The sequence below is a fragment of the Triturus cristatus genome, chromosome 4_2 (assembly GCF_964204655.1).
Source record: "Triturus cristatus chromosome 4_2, aTriCri1.1, whole genome shotgun sequence".
NCBI lineage: Eukaryota > Metazoa > Chordata > Amphibia > Caudata > Salamandridae > Triturus > Triturus cristatus.
Window position 1 is genome coordinate 155917268 of NC_140586.1, and position 21474 is coordinate 155938741.

Below are 21474 nucleotides of genomic sequence, written 5' to 3' on the forward strand. Positions count from 1 at the left end.
ACTCTGGTGTTGCAAGACTTATTTAGAGTCAGTCTTTGCCCTCACAGGCCTATCCAAAGAAAACAAACTTGGCATAGCCATTAGGTCTCGTCTTTGGGACCTTATATGTGTTTAACCAGAGCTATTGGCATTGCCAATGTCTTTAAGCTATGTTGTAGAGCACTGTGGCTGCTGTACAGCATGTTCAAAAGTTATAATAAAAAAGTGTTATAAGCATTTTTGTTACCTTGTATACAAACAAGAAGACATTATGTAATACTGAATGACCCTATTAAAAAAATATATAAAAAATGCCTGTTTTTTTTTTACCTTGCAATGCTGGCAACTTCTTCCTCCCTGTCCCAATGCTCCTTTGTTATTGCTGTTTAGGTCTCGCGCCTAGCATTGCAGGGCGTAGCACTGCTCGCGCAGCGAGACCTCTTGTAGGGGGTTTGAAAATGGACCTAGGAATCGCACACGCTCGTGCGTGTGCTTTTCCTTTTAGCCCACGCTATTGGCCTTTGTGTGCGTCTTTTTATCAAAGACAGCACGCAATTGGCCAAAGGCGGGCTCATTGCTCCGCCCATGACCTATTGGTGTCTGCTACGCGCACCGCTGCCATGTGGTTTCAATTATCGTGCCCAGACACAGGCGTGATAATTGAAACCACATGGCTCGCTGTGGCGCACGCGCACCATTCGCGGGTTCACCTCCTGCTCCTATATACACACACACACACACTAAGTCCGATGTCAACATTTAAAGCAAATACCACTGCTTTGCAATCAAAGGTTGTTGGACTAATTAACGTGAGTGACAAAGCACCATACCATGTCCGTTTTAGGTGTGTGTCACCTCAATTCAACAGCTGTTGTGGGGGAGAAGGAGACAGGACAAATAGACCTGGGGCCCCAGCCCCGTGTGGCCCCTCTCTAAAGTGGCCGTGTATAGTATACTTCAGAGGAGTACTGCATCTGGTAATTTTGATCTTTCCCTTGGTCGACAGAGAACCTGTTGTATTTTCCTTACACAAGAGATTGCCAGACTGTACGTGGTGGTGGACAGAACGGAGCGCTGCACCTTTAAATTTCCTCGGCAGGCCGAGATGGCATCACGTGACTGCGCTGCTCCAGCAGAGGAGCTGGGGGCTTGATTCTTTTAGGATGCCTGGCTGCAGATCCTGTGCTGGAGAAACAAAGCTCCCAGGTAAACAAGGGATCCTGCCGAACACCCTTGACCTTTTGGACATTACTTGATCCTCGCTTTGTCAAGCCAAGAAATGGCAGTCTTAGTGGCCAATGACGTTTTATTCTGTTTAGCAGCTTATTCCTAAAACACACCACTGCGTCTCATGAGAGGTAATCGATGTCTTCCTTGCAAAGTGTCCTTAACAGGAATCTCACCCCAAGCTTTTGCTTTTTTACTCAAACCGCGTCTCAAATGATTGTGTTTTATTTCTCTTTGAGCCCTTGTTCCGATCCCCTTCTGATACCATGGCACCCACCAGTTGGCTGGCTCGGTGCCTCCTCGTGGTTATCAAAAGTGATCAGGAACAAGCTCTGTGCGCCAACATATCACCGGCTTATGGTGCATAAGTCTAGTTTTTTCAGTGGAAGTGAGCTAAAACTACAACTCCCAGTATGCGTCTGTTAAAAGGAAGATGCGGTTAGTGTGCTCAGAATTTAGTGTGGATGAATAGTGTGCAAGGACGACGTCATATTTTGGGCCAAATTTAAGGAACATCAGGCAGTATACAAGAAAACCCTGAAACAAACGTCACTGCACAGATGTCTTAGTCGGTGTTGTGTACCGACACAAATTGTTGCAATTCCCCAGTCATTCATCCGCTTCTCTGTAACTCCGTAATAGTCGTTATGTAGTGACTCCCTGGTAGCATTTCCAGATGATTCCTGTTGTTTCTTTTCTCATTTGATGTCCTTCAGTTTGTTATTTTTAATTGACAAGTTTCATTTCTCTGTGCTTGGCTATCGGTAGATACATTTGTAGTAAATAGGCTTCCAAAATCCCAGTAGCTTTTTATTTCACTTGCTATCTTAGTGGTATTAATGTCGTCACCCTTAAAATGATGAAAGGCAGTGTATGCACAGAGGAGTCTTTTGAAAATGAATCCTCATTGACAATATATTGCCATTCAAGTACCAGGTTGGCCAAGCTCCTGGAGCATAGTTAAGACAGTGTATAGAATGCGACCATCCTTGGAAAAGCTGTAAGTAGTTAATGATTCTGAAGTGCCACGGTTATATTAAGTTCCGCACGTGACGGCTTTAAGTACACAATTTACGTTTATTAATTTTTTGCATCATTTTTGACCGGTATTTTGTATGTCTTGATCCCTGTCACGTGAATTGTTCTCTCCATTCAGTTGGATTGTTCAGTCTGTAGAAGGGACTTTGCTCAGCTAACACAGGTAATGCCCCTGGACAGCCAGTGAGCTTGGGGCTTTTGTAAGACCTAGAATGCCATAGCAGATCATAAGACAGGCGGGTGAAATATATGGTCAAGTTCACTTAACTGTCTGTCTTGAGGAACTTGGGTGAGAAGTGGGTTTCGTCCTGTCATGTAGCAGGGACGCCCCTAGAGTGGTCTGTATTTTGCTAACTCTGTTCTTGCACAAAAGCTGTTAGTTTTGGTGGGCACCTGATGACGATACTGCTCAGCTATTTCCTCTCGGCCAACGCCAAACCGGATGCACAATGGACTAGCTGCAAAGGGTTGGTTGAGTGTTGCGTGAACCGGAAGAGGAAGCAGCTACCTACGTCGGTTGGCCGAGTTGATATTAGGTGGCAGGGTGTTGGTTTCTGGCGCCACTAAGCTGCTCTCCCGTTCACCCTGTGGCACGGCCTAGCCCTTTACTCCCCTATAGTTGTTGCTGAGTTCAAAGTGGATGGGGTAAAGGCAGTGTATGCACACAGGAGTCTTTTGAAAATGAATCCTCATTGACAATATATTGCCATTCAAGTACCAGGTTGGCCAAGCTCCTGGAGCATAGTTAAGACAGTGTATAGAATGCGACCATCCTTGGAAAAGCTGTTAGTAGTTAATGATTCTGAAGTGCCACGGTTATATTAAGTTCCGCACGTGACGGCTTTAAGTACACAATTTACGTTTATTAATTTTTTGCATCATTTTTGACCGGTATTTTGTATGTCTTGATCCCTGTCACATGAATTGTTCTCTCCATTCAGTTTGATTGTTCAGTCTGTAGAAGGGACTTTGCTCAGCTAACACAGGTAATGCCCCTGGACAGCCAGTGAGCTTGGGGCTTTTGTAAGACCTAGAATGCCATAGCAGATCATAAGACAGGCGGGTGAAATATATGGTCAAGTTCACTTAACTGTCTGTCTTGAGGAACTTGGGTGAGAAGTGGGTTTCGTCCTGTCATGTAGCAGGGACGCCCCTAGAGTGGTCTGTATTTTGCTAACTCTGTTCTTGCACAAAAGCTGTTAGTTTTGGTGGGCACCTGATGACGATACTGCTCAGCTATTTCCTCTCGGCCAACGCCAAACCGGATGCACAATGGACTAGCTGCAAAGGGTTGGTTGAGTGTTGCGTGAACCGGAAGAGGAAGCAGCTACCTACGTCGGTTGGCCGAGTTGATATTAGGTGGCAGGGTGTTGGTTTCTGGCGCCACTAAGCTGCTCTCCCGTTCACCCTGTGGCACGGCCTAGCCCTTTACTCCCCTATAGTTGTTGCTGAGTTCAAAGTGGATGGGGTAAAGGCTGTAAATACATCATTTCAGCATAAAACATAACTGTAAAAACCAGAATTATAGACTACTGAAAATTATGCACAACCTAGACATATTAAAATAGAGTGCCTTTAGCATCAACTTGTGCAATTGATAATCTCACATGGTATATACAGTTTGCATTGGATGGCATCCGCATCAGCTCTTCCTCAAATTAAGCCATGCAGACCGGAAGTAACGCGCTAAGGAAGAGTATATTATTTGATCATCCGCTCTACGGCAAAACAATTGTGCTTCAGTGCATAATGTTATATGGAAGGATTTCAAACAACTGAAAAAGTTATTTACGTCGAGCAGCCATCGACTTTTTTGACAAAAAAGCATGAAAGTGCATCGCAGCGCCTAGAATCAGAAAGAGTTGAACCTCAAGTTTGAGTTAAGGGCAATTGGCGGATTTATATAAATGTTCTGACACAAAGTCTTAATTTTAACTGAAGACCCGAATGAGTTTGGTCCGGATTCGGGAAGAGACATTAAAATGGAGGTTCATACTTATCAAGGATCTTAACTAATAGATGCATCACTCCAAGAACTGAGAAGCCTTGTTAAAGTGAAACATGTGTCGGCAACTAGATACAAGAATATCTCGATTCATTGTTTAAAAGAATTTGGGATGGATGAAATACGAAAATATCATCAGAATAAACACAATATTGAACTAAAAGTTAATTTTAATTTGCATTCCATTCTCGTATGTGTTTATGATTACTGTAAAGAGTATATGTGTTTATCTGAAAGGGCGGTAGCCTGCTGTTGGCCTTTAGTGTTTCACTCTTTCTAGATCCCTGAAAACATTTGCGCTTGAAGTCATTGGGCCTTCAGAATGTGCGAGGGGGGGAGGTCTTTCTGGCCGAGTCAACGTGGCAAACACCTGTGCCCAAGTCTGTTGAGCCTAAGCTTGAATAGTCTTTGGGGGTGTGGTCACTGCTGCCTGCTATTAACCCGTGTGTTTGTTGTCAAAGGCCTTGTTTACTGGGGGAGCCAGGGAAGGGTCGGCTGCCACCTCCAAGGCCATCTCACACACAAAAAAGCATTTGCAATGCAACAGGTCTCGCATTACTGAAAGTTTGAGCTACTGGCGTTGCATTATTGTTTGCAACAGCTCAAACTTTCAGTAATGCGAGACCTATTGCATTGCAAACACTTGTTTGTTATGGGGGTGGAAACAAACAACGGTAGGGTGGAGGTTGGGAAATAGTCCCTAAATTACAACAAGAATAGCCGACGGACACTAGGGAAGAATCAACAGATGCCAGATTCCAAGGGCAGGCTGAGGTGGTGATGTGCTGGGGCGGAGGTGATTCTCAGGTGATGCTAAGTGATGCTGAGGAGGTGATGGTGCTTCACTGGTGCTCAGGTCATGCCGAGCTGTGGTAAATTTAAATTACCTAGACTTAATTTATGCGGTAAAATTCAATAAGAATAACTCAGTAAAAATAAGAGGCAGAATCCGTGGTATTTGAGGTTATAAAAGGGAATTTATTCCTTACAAAGGAATTGGTTCGAACCAGGCAATCGGGTTCCGTCACCACGAAGGTTCAGGAAGGGATCGGCAATACATTATTGACAGGTTATCATATATATAGTAAATGCATTACAATGAAGACATATGCAGAAGGCGTTACAGCTGAGAAGAGAGATAAGAATACACATACGTAATGAAAAAGGCGTTACAATAGGCGTGCATGAGGGCATGTACTAGAAACGTCATTATGATGATGACACAAGTGGGTGGATCCATAAGAGAATCCTGCAAAGTCAGCAGAAATACTTGCCAAATATGCGCGCACAGTAGCATGACGTGTGATTGACGTGTAACTGGAGGGTGAAGGGGACTTGACATTTAGCCCTACATGAGGAGACAGAAGTCTGGGATGTCAGAACAACCTAATCCCAAATCGTATCTAATATCTTGTGTTTAAGGAACTATATTATCTGGAAGGGAAGGTCTCTCGGACAGAGTCTATTCTATACTGACTGCTGGTGCGTGTACAAGCGTCTAAGTGTCTACATGAGATGCGAGGGGGCATGGGCCTACCATGGTAACGAAAGCTATGAATTACTTGCACGGAGACAGTGAGGCCGGGCCCTTTGCTCTGCAGCTGGAAGGATGTTTACCTAAACTACTAGACAGGAATGTATTGGATGAGGAGCGGAGCAGATAACTTGAAGGCGAAATACAGTCTTGGCAGGCAACAGGCCGAGTCAGACACCGTTAGCCGCGCAGGGAGTAGGACAAAGGTCATGGATACAGATGTAGGCTCAGGCTGGAGCTTTCAGAGGCAGAAAGCAGGAAAAGGCTCGATGGCAGAATTCAGGGCCTACTCGCCTGAGCTGTAAAACGTGAAAAGTGCACCATATAAAGTCGGTGGCCAAACATATTTAGGAACGGAATATCCAACCCATTCATGGTGGATCTGAAAGAGGACATGTTAACGTTGGACGCACATGTATTTGCGTCTTCATAGCTGGAAGTGGAGGGAACATACATGTACTTGTAGCACGTACATGGAGCCGTTGGGGTCTAAGATAGGGGACACAATTGATCATAAAAATTCATATTTCCTCAGAGCGATGCGAAGTTGGTATTGTGCTGTGGTGATGATGCACTGCATTGGTGCTGAATTGCTGTCTGAGGTGGGGCTGCGCTGGTGCACTGACGCAGAGGTGGAGCTGAGCAGGAACTCGAGTGGTGCTGAGCAGGAGCTCGAGTGGTGCCAAGTTGAGGTGATCCTGCGCTGACGCCGAGATGGCAGAGCGATGCTGTGGTGATGCTGGTAAGTTGGTGATGTGCTGAGGTGATGCGCTGAGGGGGTGCTGAACTGATGCTTAAGTGTGCTGCTGAGTTGCTGTTGAGATGGCGCTGAGGTCGTGCTGCGTTGATGCTGAGGTGGAGCCGAGTGATGCTGAGGTGGAGCCGAGTGATGCTGAGGTGGAGCCGAGTGAGGCTGAGGTGGAGCCGAGTGAGGCTGAGGTGGAGCCGAGTGAGGCTGAGGTGGAGCCGAGTGAGGCTGAGGTGGAGCCGAGTGAGGCTGAGGTGGAGCCGAGTGAGGCTGAGGTGGAGCCGAGTGAGGCTGAGGTGGAGCCGAGTGAGGCTGAGGTGGAGCCGAGTGAGGCTGAGGTGGAGCCGAGTGAGGCTGAGGTGGAGCCGAGTGAGGCTGAGGTGGAGCCGAGTGAGGCTGAGGTGGAGCCGAGTGAGGCTGAGGTGGAGCCGAGTGAGGCTGAGGTGGAGCCGAGTGAGGCTGAGGTGGAGCCGAGTGAGGCTGAGGTGGAGCCGAGTGAGGCTGAGGTGGAGCCGAGTGAGGCTGAGGTGGAGCCGAGTGAGGCTGAGGTGGAGCCGAGTGATGCTGAGGTGGTGCCGGTCCTAATTTGCTGTCCAGTACTTCAAAGATAAATTCTGGCCCATGTCAGCCAATGCCTCGAGTATTGTAATTTCATTTATATAGCGGTTATTACGAGGCGCCAAAGCGCTTTTTCGGCGAGTAGCACGCTACTCCAGGACCCATAGAGGATTAGTGTTGAATTAGTATAGTGAAATATGATAGTAATTTTAAGTGTTGTTTTCTTCAGTAAAGGGCGTATGTGTGACTTTTTGAGTTCTTCTGGAAATATTCCAGTAGTCAATCGTTTACTCAATGTACATGTTAAAGCTGCAGACGCAGTTGCCACAATCTGGACCCCGAACGAGGGGACTGTGTCATTGGGACCGGTGATTAAGAATTGCAGAACAAAGAGCATCATATTGGACCCTAAGAAATACATGTGTGAAACGATGAAAGTTGCAAATCACAACTGAGCCCTGAAGAAGTCCCAAGATGTAACAAAATGCGTTGGCTACTTCTGGAGGAACAATTTTGTAGAGAATAATTGATTATATAAACTACAAAAGTGACTCCGTATATTTTATTACACTTCACCTAACATTGGATCAGAAAACCTGTTGAAAGATAACCGACTTTTTTAAAAGTCCATATTGAAACACTGCCTCAATTCTGATGTATTAATGGTGGTAATTAGAAAAAAGTGGGTGCTGATCATTTCTTGTTCCTAAGTGTGGATAATTTCCACTGAAAGGGGATTAGGAGGCTTTATCCCCTAATCAGAGCACCACTGAGATACTACTCCCACGGTGTGACAAGTGCTGTCTTTCAAGTCTAAGGTCTCCTTTGTAAATCACTTCCATTAAGTATGTATATTGTTTAAGATTTGGACATTTGACTTAATGACACCAAAAATGTTATAAGAGGAAAAACATACCTTTCGGCTGAAAAAGCACTCCTGAAACCAAAACCAAAGATAAGGACATGATTTGCAGCCCTCAGGTGAGCACATTCGGAAAGCCAAACAAGTCAAGGCAAAAGAAAAAGTAGTGCACCGAAACTAACATATGGCTGATAGTGAAGTTATCCATGCAACAGGGGCAGTCTCCAGAGCGTGACCAAAATAGCAAAAGGCGGGATAAAGGTGTACTATTCACCACCAAAACAAAAAAGGAATTTTCGATTTTTTTTTTTTCGAAAGGCACATGAAGGAACAAATTAAAACGAATGGGTGTGCTGAAATCCCAAACAGTAGATACAGTATGTCTCGAGATTCAGCACATGCGCTGCCTAGGCGAGACCTAAAAAGGAGTTACAAATATATTGGAATCAACACTGTATAAGAGATCTTTATTCTAGGAATCAATAGAAGCTCTTCTTTTAAACTTCACTGGGATCCCATATACAAAGATAAACAGTCTATCTGCTCCATTCCATGAGCTCACAGCAACACTCACTTCCACCCACATTAAACCAGGATACATATTTATAGACACGATGGAAACAGCTACCAAACACATACATCCATCAGGTAGAAGAACTCACTGCCATAAGAAACACAGGCTGTCCCTGGTTCTGGTTGGAATTTTCTTGAGGTCAGAGAGATGTACCACACTGGAATGGCACCCTGTGATTGTGTGGAGTCTGAATTATGTTGAAAAAGTGGGACCACACTAATCCAGAAATCCACCAGAGTGCTTCTGCGAAGGAAACTGTTTTTGAAAAGCACTTCATCCTCATATTTAGGCAGCACTAAACACTGATACTTTGGACTGAGGTCCAATTATAGTCAGCAATTCGACCAGACCAGGATCAAGGCTGTCTCTATTCCACACATCTATCAACCAAGAAAACCCTATAAATTGCAGTGCAATGATCCGCTAGGCACTGTTCTTTGAAATCCTTACAAAACACTGGTCTTTGGCTGCCATAGAACTCCAAAGATCTAACCTTACATCTTAACATCATCCGCCCAGTGAACAAATGCTAGAAAGTGTCCCTAAGTGGTCATTTATGACTCAACGCATCTAAAGAATTAAAATAATGTTCTGGTCGTCTGATACCCTTCTTCGAACACTTACGTCCCCTCCTACACAGCTAAAGGATGGCATAATGGGCTATGTAAACCATCAACAAAGCAATCATGCTCCTTTCTTACTTACCACAATTTCCCTTTTTTCTGTATTTTTCATTTCCCCTATTTTTTTCTCTTCTGTTCCCTTTCAGCCCTCTGAATTGGAAAAAGCTCTGTATAATCAACCAACATGATCACAGGCCTTGAGTCCTCCTTCATTATCCGCTCAGCGCTTCGAATCAGTCTAAGGGTTTCACCAAAGAGCAGTCAATATCCCCCAGGTTTCTACTTCTCGTTCACCTGTTCTATTGTTCGTTCTCAGACCACCCATTCAGCCACAAAGCAGCTTTGTGAAGCAACTAAACAGTGTCACTAAAGCTAACAAGTTAACTTGTTATTACCATAGGTCGAAGAGAGCAGGTATCTATGGGGAACAGTGTGCCCATACTATTAAAAAACACGGTTCCCCTATTTTTACTATTAAAAAAAAGAACAATTTTAGAAACATCTCTGAACAGTTATTGCTGACCTTCATGTGCCTCTGACTGAAAGCAACGGTAGGGGGGGGGGGGGGTCCTCTGCTGTGAAGCTGAGGGAGGGACCGACAGCTAAAGAAGAAACAAGACTTATTAGGGTGCCTGCTACCTAAAAAAACAAATGTATATTTGCGCAATTAGTTAATCAGCAAATGTAAAGATTGCTTGGGAGGCAGTATAGGTTGAAATTGATGGAGTCACTCAAAGCTTCTAGGTGACAAAAATGCATTCGTTTTGAGAGGTAATGTAAGGGTGTTATCACCAGCCGATTTCTGGAGGGTGCCCTTTTAAAGGGCCATTTATAAAATAATGTTTGCAATAGATACACAACCTGACTGTGCTTTATAAAAGGTATATTTTGAAAGGACTTACTTGTTTTATCTTAAGTACTTAACTTTTGCACGTTTTGCAGCAGCCTCTTACACTTTGTGCATCACAATTTTAAAATATTGACTTGCATATTCACAGTGCTTTCTGCCACAGGCTGGGTCCTGACAGCACTAATAACATACAAGTTACAATTCTCCACCTTGACAATCCAGATTAAACTCTGTGACTGTCTGGTTACAGACAGAGGCATCTGCAGTGATCGCATTAACCAACTGATGATCCATAATGTAGAAGAGTACATTTCCCAATAGTTTAAGGTGAGTTTTTTTTATTTAAGGCGATTGCATTTTATATGCAGATACCCGAAGGTGAAAGACCAACCAAATATTTGTATAATATTCTGGTCGTTTTCTGCGGTGCAGGAAACCCCCACCCTAAGGAGACCCCCAATCCTTTAAGGGGAGCCCAAAGTCAATGAAAAGCTGTGAGATACAGGAGGGGATATCATTCTGCGTCTCGCCACTGACTCAGGATCACAGCTTCCATTTCTTTTTAAGCATTTCAACCGCGGGTGATAACTGAGCTTCATGTGGGGGCGGGGAGACTGGATCGTTGTGCCAACCTCCTGAGCTATTCAGCGTCCGGATCTACAGCCCTATGCTGATGGAGTCACTGAACCATGTAGACAGGCATACGAGGACGAAAAGATGGAAGGCGGGCTCTCAGACAGATCATGTCCGCCCACCTCTCCACAGGGCTACCTAGATTAACGTCACGTGAGGCACCTGTCAATTTCATACCCGCCAGCTCCACAGCCCACAAACGGTAACATGATACTGATATTTAAAAAAACGTGGCCTCTGCAGGCCTTCCAGCTGCCAAGGCAGCGAGCCTCTCCTTTACGGCCCAGTCCACAGTCCCAGCAGAGAAGGCTTCGATTATTAAATGTTTACGAAATAAATAACTTAACAACAAAAGTCAACAGGCGTCTCGCAGCACTGAAATAAATTAAAATGATCTATATTGTAACCTCACGCGCTAGTTTCAAATATCGCCAAGCAAATGAAAGATTTGAGGCGGATTGTACCTCCAACTCCTTATATCCAGTTCAAATTGATGATATCCGCTAGTACACAGGTTCAATCTTAAGGGCTATTTACATTTTCCCAGCACAACAAAATTCAAAAAGGGGCTTTTCATCGCATTAAGAACTCTAAATAAACACCTCCCCGGGCTCCCTTGAGGCGTAATTTAGCCGTTTTGAAATCTGAACCCATATCCCTGAAGCGGCAAATGAAACAGAAAAAATAATGCTTGAAAACAGGTTAGTCGCAAAGCGAGAGACTGCAAAAAACAGATCGACAACAGCGTGAGGACTCCCAGGACATTAAATTGGGGGTGGGAAACAGATGAATAAAGGCAGCGTGTCAGCAGGGAGCACTCCAAACAAACAATGCAACAAACCAACAGCCGCCTTATACAGCCATCAGCAAGGCACGCTCTGTATACATCAAACGTTATAGCTGGCTAAAAGCCATAACACTACAAAATGTCAAACTAATGAAAAAAAACGAATAGCAAACAAGATATACTTAAAAGTTATTAAAACAAGCATTAAAAATGCAACAAGTCTCGGCTTTGTAAAAGTTAAAGCAATTCTGTTTGTAAGTAGGTGGCTTTTTAGTTTTGGTTTTATTAGTGTTTTTCAAACTTTCCTGTACATAATATGTATATGTATGCATGCATTTATATTTGTATTTATATAGATATGCAGATGTATATATGTTTATATATGTATGAATGTATGTATGTATATATATATACACATACATATATATAAATGCATATGCATATATATAAATATATATGTGTATATGTGTGCGGGTAGAGAGGCAGAGAGTGGTGTAGAGAGGGAGTGAGTAGTAGTGAGTAGTAGAGAGTGAGTAGTAGAGAGTAGGAGAGAGTAGGAGAGTGAGTAGTAGAGAGTAGCAGAGTAGTAGAGAGCGTAGTAGAGAGTGTAGCAAAGAGTGTAGCAAAGAGTAGCAGAGAAAGTAGTAGTGAATAGGAGAGTGAGTAGTAGAGAGTGAGTAGTAGAGTGAGTAGAGACTAGTAGAGAGTAGTAGCAAATAGTAGAGTGAGTAGTAGAGTAGTAGAGAGTAGTAGAGTGTGAGTAGTAGAGAGTGAGTAGTTGAGAGTGCGTAGTAGAGAGAATAGTAGAGTAGTAGAGAGTGAGTAGTAGAGAGTAGTAGAGTGAGTAGACTAGTAGTAGAGTGAGTAGAGACTAGTAGAGAGTAGTAGAAAATAGTAGAGTGAGTAGTAGAGAGTGAGTAGTAGAGAGCAATAATGGTAAATATTTTTCACTGTGATTGTGGTTCAACACAGTACTGTGTGGCTGGTAAACAACAAATAATACCCCTTTAACCCCTTCCATGCTCATGACGGAACGGTTCCGTCATGAGCCACGGTTGAGCTGTGCTCATGACGGAACCGTTCCGTCATGAGCCCGCCCGCGCTCGAACCCTTCAGCACCGCGGCGGAATTCGCCCAGCGCTGAAGGGGTTAAGACATCTGCTAAAACCAAAAATCAGTAGCCTAAGAAATACAGTGAAGGAACATTCATTTTGTGGCCTCTTTGCTGTATCCTTTTGAATGGCTCCCACAGAACCAACAACTCGATGGTTGGGAGAACCAGTCCTACATTGTTGCCGCCTGGATGATAATTTGCGGACAAAAACTTTTTTTTTTGTAAAAACAGGCCAATGTTTTGCTCAATAAGAAACAACATTCTTCAGTACAGAGAAGGAGAAACACCATAAGAGTAATTTCGAGCTGTGAAAACAACTGAATTTAATCTACTACAGCAATGAGAGAGGTGGAAGGTGTGCGCACAACATGGACTGAAAAGAAAGTGCACCAATTCTTACTCAGTTCCCAAGCCCCGCCTCTTTTATAATATCAAAAAAGAAGCGAGTTAGCAAGCAGTCTGTTTCTATTTAGAAGTGCAGCCTCCAACGTCCTCCGTGGGAGAAATCCCCCTCTGTCTGTTCCCAAAACAGTGCTGTTGGTACCCTGTGCGATAGTATTCCACCCTCTCTACCTCCACCCCACGCGAACGCAGCATCAGTGAGCGCCGACTGCCAGTGTTGTCTTCTTACCTTAGTAAAAACAGGGGAAGGGAACAGCTGACGGGCCGCAACCAGAGACGCTGTGCAAGTATACAGCATGGGCACTGGGTCAGCCCACTTCACCCATTGGCTGACGGCATTGTGAGTGACTGCATTCTATCCTTTCGTAAGAAGCACACCTGAACACTAAGAATTTCCCTTAAGCGCCAGGGACTCTGTGAGCTTTTTGAGTCCAAAAATGTTTTTCCTTTTAGCCAATTTGTTTTTATTTTGGTGAGGGCTCGGAAGCAGCTCCATCAAAGATTTAGAAAAAAAATTACAACATAAGCGTAAATGCCTTTTGGCTTGGTCAATGCTTGTTTGTTTTCTCTGTAATAAGTGTACCAATTGTCTCTCTTTGCGACAAGTGCCCAGTTCTTTCTCTGGTATGTGATATCAACCTCACTCCGTGACCTTAATTGCGTGATTAGTTTATTATCGGCCTATCCCTGTTACTCCACAATGATCAAATGTACCTTGCTCATAACCGCTGTTCTTGCTCTCATAGTAAGCGTCCACACGTCTTTCTGCAATAATGGTAAATATTTTTCTCTGTGAATGTGATTCAACAGTACTGTGTGGCTGGTAAACAACAAATAATACCCCTTTAAGACATCTGCTAAAACCAGAAATCAGTAGCCTAAGAAATACAGTGAAAGAACATTCATTTTGTGGCATCTTTGCTGTATCCTTTTGAACGGCTCCCACAGAACGAACAACTCGATGGTTGGGAGAACCAGAGAAGCTGTGCAATATGATACCAATGCTCAGGCGGCTGGCAGAGGGGGGAGAGCGAAAGGAAGAGGCAAAGAAGGGGAGGGAGAGATCTCGCCGGAGCTTGTCTTTATGGGGCCATGTGTTTGAAACACATGGCCCAATAAAGACAAGAAAGCTTTTGCGACGGGAGGAAGTCAGACGAGCCTGTCAAAGCGGGCCGTCTGAAAAATGGAAAAGTCTACGTCACAAAGTGCTCTTTCCCCAATGGCTGGCCACCGCTTAGCATAAACGGTGACGCCAGCCAATGGGAAAGAGGGGCAGGGCTTGAAGCCATTTACAGAATTCCCTCTGAATCATTAAATCTCGCCGCGCGAGCTGCGCATGTGCGCAGCCACGCTAGCCGAGACCCAAAAAACTTATTTGTGGTTTCATCCCCATTTAAACCCAGGACAAGACCATAATGAATACCACCATCAGCAAGGCAACCACCATAGACTCCACACATCAAGGAAACAACCATCAATCAGCACGGTACCTTACGTACACACCATGCAAAGTCAGCAAACAAATAACCATCAGCAGGGCACCCTCCGTAGCCAAAATATACCCTGCAAATAAATAACAAAAAAAATGTACCCTTCATCCATTTAAGACACCATCCTAACAATGCCAACAAGGCACGAGCCATGCACGCCATACATTATGCAGATAACTACCAATGCAACCCACTGATACACATCACAAAAACATGGGGAAAAAATAATGGCACTCTCGATCGCCACTTTACTTTAAAAATAGAAAAAAAACTGGTCAGCAGGGCATCCCACACACCTCACGTAAGGAGAGCCCTCTCCTCAGGAAACTGGATATAATCATTTATCTTATGCAATAACAAAAGTAACACTTGATAACCATCATAAAACATGGAAACTCCACCACTGAAACACCTTTCATGCAAATGCTCATCAGCAGGGCACGCTTCATACTCGCACATCAACCAACTCTTCGACAACAAGGGACTTTCAACTGGCAGCATACATCACGCAGCAAACTATGCACGTTGTACCCATTCACAACAACACGACGCACAATGCCATGTATACACCATGGTACCTCTTCTCCTCCTGACATCCATCATCAACGCCTCAAGTAAACCCATCTCACTGCATGTTGATCATGAGCCGCTACCACACATCATAAAGTAGCAATCACAAACATTAAGAACCGCTCCCAGCACATGTCACACTTGTACACATATCCCATCTGAAGTTTTTTCCCAACATTGTATCCCCTTCAAGATATTTGTCAACACCATCTAACATGCATCGTAACCAACTTTAAACCTCAGCGTACTCACCTGCAACAGCCTACTGCACCCCCATTGCATATCTCGTCCAATTCACCTTTTCCCATCGCTCCACAATGAAACTGCCTAACAACTACAGCCAAACGTTTGAATTGATTTAGAGGTCCGACACATTCATGGCCTGCCAATAAATACCCTCGTCATAATTTTACATTCAGGTCAGCACGAGCCAAGGCCACTCATAGGAGGGTTGGGTCAACAACTGAAATGACCAGGAGTGTGCCCTTCAAAATTCATTGGGTTTCGTCAAGCGAGGTTACCAGATTCCAAAACAAAAGTGCATCAATCAAAATGAAAAAAATCCAAAAGGTATATGTTTCTTCTCCATTAGGTGCTTTATTGTTCTCCTTATTCTTTCATAATTCAGCACAGTAAGTGATTTTAGACAACGTGTTTCACCCTATAAAGGTGTGCAAGCCTAGGGCTTTTTCAAGGCTAAATAAGAACAAAAGCATACATCCCAGTTGTAATGCATATTGAAACTTCAGTATTGTTGGTAATAATTAAAGACCCCATTCAAAGAATTATCACCAAACGTGATTTTGTGGTTGATTTTAAACTTTCAATAAAGTCAACGTGATTGATGTGTTACAAAGGTCAGAATGATCCGTATCATGAGCCTAACAACGTGTAACTCACTACACGTGATGCTAGCCCTTCATTAATTTTATAAAAAGCTCTTTTCATAAAATTTATGAAGCACTAGCATCAAGTGCAGCAGGTTACGAATTAAGTTAGGGGATGACATAGATAAGGATCATTCTGACCTTTATAAGAAAGTTTGGGAAATATCTTTGCACTGTAGGACATGCCCTTAGGTTATCCCACGAACAGATATTTATGACTTTACTTTCAAAGAAATACAGAATACTCTTTAAAAATGGCCCCCCATCTGTGACAGTGATAACTGGATTACTACGGTTACAACTGATGAAGAACAACCATTATGGTTATCATAAAACGGCGCCTGACAAGGAAGCCACTATGGCAGATAATGCAGACCGCACTGACTTATTTTGGGAAACCATAGATTATAAACGGGTAAGCGGATTGTGATCTTGAATCATGAGTTACGGATCTGTTGTCTCCTTAGTTTCCATGAAAGCCGAGGTGCAACTGTCTATTATACGGTAGCGAGGGTGCTACTCCGACATGGACACCACGTTACTTTTACCAGCTTCCCACGTCTTAGTCTTGCATTTTCCCCTTACCCAAGGAAGTTACATACTCCTTTTCATTTTGGTTTAGTGCTAATAAGATTTATTGATGATAAATTGGGGGATGGAGTCTTTTATTTGATGCCAGAAGGGGCGCAACACACAATATATTGTGGTACTTGCACCAGTATCATAATATGCCAACGACTATGGTGCAGGATTTTTATCCTTAGTTACGGATCTGCCCATTTCCTTAGTTTTCATGTTAGCAGGGGCGCAACTGTCCATTAGCTGCCAACGAGGGCGCAATCCACCAAGAAGATACAGCGTAATTTTTACTGACATCGTTATGACTTAGCCTTAGGGCGCAACTATCAGATTCCAGTGGGGGCGTACCCCTATATTTTTGGTACCATAGGACCTGCGTCAATATTTTAATAACTTAGGCCGATGGCTTCCCCTTTATAAGGGATGACCTTTAAGGGGACATTCCTCTTGATATGAATACTACACCCTAGGGACTAGCGACTCAAAGTTGCGAGTATTTCATGCGCACTTTGACTCTTTTTAAATCGCTGTTGGGAACTGGGTTTAAAAATAAAACATTTTGTGGGTTATCACTTTATTGATGTTGCTTAATAGCCTCAGTGATCTCAGGAGAAATACTAATTGTTTCCACCCCAACCTGTGGCATTCTTTATCAGGATTCCTACCTCAGGAATATTCGCTTTAGTGCCCAGAGAGGTCTAGACATTATTTGAATCACCTAGTGCATTCGTACTAGTCTACAGGTAAACATCCATTATTTGACTCTGCTACTTATAGCTCTTGCAAGTGCTAAATAACTATCATTCTATCACCATACGTTGATCTGTAATTAGTTTACTTTCCCTTTTGTCTTCCTTAACTTTGGATAAATACATCTCTGTTCATTCCTTCCCTTTTTTTCTTGTCTTAGACACTTCAAATCATGATTACTTTATTGAAAGTTTAAAATTAAACACAAAATCACATATGGTGATGCTTCTATGAATAGGGTCTTTAATTATTACCAAAATACGTTGAAGTTTCAGTATGTATTACAAATGGGATTTGTGCTTTTGTTCTTAGCCTTGAAAAAGTCCAAGGCTTGCATGTCTTTATACGGCGAAACGTGTTAGCTAAAATCACTTTCTGTGCAGAATTATTAAAGAATAATAAGTACAATGAAGCACCTAATGGGGAAGAAAGGAATGCCTTTTGGAATGAATTCATTTTGATTGATGCACTTCTATGTTGTAATATGCTAACCTCCCTTGACAAATTGTCATTTCACAACTACAGCCAAATGTCTACTACAAAGTCTGCACCTTGCACCAATTCTGGCACACTCTGTTCCGTATCAGGATTTGCACCAAAATCTGCACCAGCTTCCCTTGACATCTGTTTGGCTACCGCCTTGTAAACATCCACCACTGCTCGTTCATTCTCTCTCTCTCTCCAATACGTGCCATGGTTCCCATTAATGTACCCCAATATCTGCACTGGCTCTTACGCTTCCCGTCTCCAAACATCTGCATTAGTATCCTCACCACCAAAGTCTGCTATCCTCTACATCATCATTACTCTCATAGGCATGTGACCTGGCATCCATCCTGGACCCTTCCCTTGCAAAACAGATCGAATTTCCTCCTACAAATGACTGCTTGCACAACTTTTGAATTACCACCAATATTCCTCTCCAAGGTTTTACCACCTGTCAATGTGTGTGCTATCCCACAACCCACAGATTCTGCTCACCTTACCCCCACCTAACGTGGAGCTAACTTTATCCAAAACCGATCTTCCAGTCATTACCATGCGTACGGTAAACTGTCCAAAACGAGTTTTAAAATGGGGAATTTAGGTTGTGGCTAATGGGGGAGGGGGGGGGGAGGGTTCCAACCCGCGAAATGTCACTTATCTGAATTCCAAGACTATCCTCACAGAAGCATCACAATGACCATCCATACTGGAAATAGTTGTGCTCAATATTGTCTACACATCGCAAGATAATAGATAGATCACATATTTCTAAAGTATGTGAATGCATATCAGTAAAACAGCAGCTGTCGTTTACATTCTTTCCCAAGCGTCCCAATGTTGCCAGTGCCTTCCTACAGGCCTATCACTAGTCCCCTTAAGTGGTGGGCCCACTTCAGTCTCACCCTCCTTTCCTACTAAACTGAGCTCGCTTATTCTTTCACCTCAATGGCCTCTGGACCACTGCCCCGGTGACCTCTCACCTATGCCCCCCCTTCATTCCATGGACTCTCGAGTGATCTCATACGAGTCACTCGCCTGTGCCCCGTATCCCGAGGACCTTCTTATTAGTGGACTACTCACCGGCCCCGTGGGTACTCTCCAGTGCCACACCCCCCACATCCAACGGGCTCCCTAACTTCTCTTTCGCCTCAGCTATCCCTTGACTTCATCCACGGTCCTATCACCTGCGGCCTTCGTCCGCCTCACTCGACTCTCATCAGAGCCCCGTCACTTTCTCTCTAACGGACCTCACCTGTGCTCACCTGTCGCTAGCCCGCCGCAGGCCTCTTACCTGTCTCTGCCCCGGGCTCCTCTGCTTTCACATTCTCCGTAGGGTGGAGGGAGCGTACCCGACCTGGGCTCAGACCGGGCCCCGGGGCAGCAGTGCGGCGAGGGAGCGGTGCAGAACCCGGGCACCGCAGCAGGAAGTCGGACCGAGGAGCGGGGACCAGGCGAGGGCTGCGGGGTCCTAGAGACGGACCGGCGTCAAAGAAAGGGAAGACGGACGTGTACAGAAGAGAGGAAAGGCATGGAAAGCGAGGAAAGACCACAGCATGTCAACTAGAACACACTACCGCGTCTATGACTGTCCAGATCGGGCACGTGGAAATTGTCATTTAATTTGTATTTATATGTGAATGCTGCTGACAACAGCATGCGCAGACTCTAATACCGACTGTTGGACTGGAAAGGGAAGGCAGACGAATTAAACGGACCAGTAGCATGTCGAAAGAGAACTATGCAAGGAAACGACCTGCGTATGGAAGCGGCAGGATAATAGACCACAGAAACACTCAAGTTTAGGGGGGAAAACAACTTTTTGTTTTTATTGATATATTTATTTATACATCTGTCTTATACCTGTAATCATTAGTTTTTGTTGTCAAATTTCTTTATCCACCCCAAGGCGGCCTCAGAGTATTTTTGAGATCTGGATACACAACATAGGGAATGGTGAGTTGCATTAGAATACATCAGCAATAACATGTGGTCGCTTATCTCTGTAGTGTTGCTCAGTGGGGCCCAAGGCTATGCTCCTGTTGCTGTGTAATGAGTGACATGCACTGGCCGTAAGGGGCAGTGAAAACATTAAACAAGCATTGTCAAAGCCAATAAGTCTCGCCTATCCAAGATCTATTGGCTTTGTCAATTATTTTTTTTAGCCATGTTGTTCAGCAGCTGAATGTAAAAGGAAAAGAGCACTATTATGTGCTCAACACTAGTTGCGTCATCGCACCTTTTGTTTTGTTTTTACTTTTGACCATGCTGCTCTGTAGTCGTGCTGCTGTACAAAATGGGTAAAAAAACATTAACAAAGCCAATATATCTCGCACAGCCGAGACCTATTGGCTTGCCAGTGATTGTTCGTTACTATCTCTACTATTTGAGTGATGCTTTTCCAGTTATAACAAAGAGAAGATCCTTTCAAGCGTACATCCCGTTTCCTAATACTTAATGGTGCACATGTTCAACATTCATGTGCCTAGAAACCACCATGAGATTATCTCTACGCCTGTGTGAACCACTAATCACCCCACGCTCCCATCCAAAAACATACTGCGCGTCAGAAGACGATACGCGAGCCAGCCAGTAATAAAAACACTCTCTGGAGAGGCAGAGCTACAATTTGCTCTCCAACCCGTTTGTGTACATCCAGTTTGAAACAAACCGTAATTTAGCAAAAAAAGATTTTATTCACTGCCAAAACATCCAATACAATATGAAACACGAAGTGTTGCTAAGATCAGACAGTTTGAATTACTCAAAGATGGAAACGCTTTACTTTGTGACCACACTCCTCTTCCATTACAAAAGTAATCCACAAAGTAATCAAAGGTTGGCATTTTCAATGTACTCGCAACAACTACTTTCAGTCTGGTAAGTCTAAGGAAGTGGAGATAGGCAAAGAGCAAGTTCATGCAACATGTTAATGCTTCATATGCCTTTTTGTCCAGATATAATAATGGGTGGTAAAGCCCAATAGTACCCTAGACAGTTGACTTTCGTATAAGCACACATGCATCATGCTACAGAATTTAAACATGTGTAGAGATTGTAACAGCAATGTGCCAAAGAGATATCATTTTAATAAAGGTAGTCACCATAGAGGTAGTAAATAACTTGTTCAATGATTCCAGTAACACCTGGCGTAAGAAGGTATACGCATGCCTCACCACAAGAGGCACACAGGGTCTACCCTAAACACTGGTAACTGCGGATTACCAGCGGTTAGTTCTCCATGCTCTCCCAGAACACCACCTAACACAATCGTTCCTGCATCATTGGGCTCGTGCTCTTATACATGCCCCACTTATTTTTTTAGGGTATATCACCCTTCTTCAGCCAAGCTAGCTTGAATCCAGTGGCACAGTGAGCAAGGGACCCACGTCTGGGCATACCCATCCCACTTATACATGGCACACAAGTCACATTTTATGCGTAACCACCTGACACACTGCACACTCTGACAACACTTCTGGTCACACTAATCATGGGCACCCCACATTCCAGAAACAGTACTGTTGCAAGTGAAACATGGTACAAACTAAAATTATAGTATTATGATTTGTTTCATGTACTATATGCCTACTACATGTGTCATGTTGAGGCTTGTCCAAGCAGACAGAGCATATGTGCACATAAAATTAAGAAACCGCAAATATCTAACGGCAGCCTGTGAGAAAGTGGGTTTCTGTTGCAGTAAAGCCCCCCCCCCCCCCCCTTTTCTTTTTGTTGTGGCCAGACTACTGATGCTCTTTGACTTGGTGTGCCCTGGGCG

At 43.9% G+C, this 21474-nt stretch overlaps 1 protein-coding gene across 1 annotated transcript in view; it reads right to left on the reverse strand.

Annotated features, from left to right (window-relative positions):
* The window catches only part of BAZ2A (bromodomain adjacent to zinc finger domain 2A), a 1031051-nt gene extending 1011868 nt beyond the window's left edge, over window positions 1–19183 (reverse strand). The window contains exon 1 of the mRNA XM_085600883.1: window positions 18988–19183. The gene's annotated coding sequence lies outside the window, so the exon portion shown is untranslated. The remainder of the gene's footprint in view (window positions 1–18987) is intronic.
* Between the last annotated feature and the right edge of the window lie 2291 nt (window positions 19184–21474).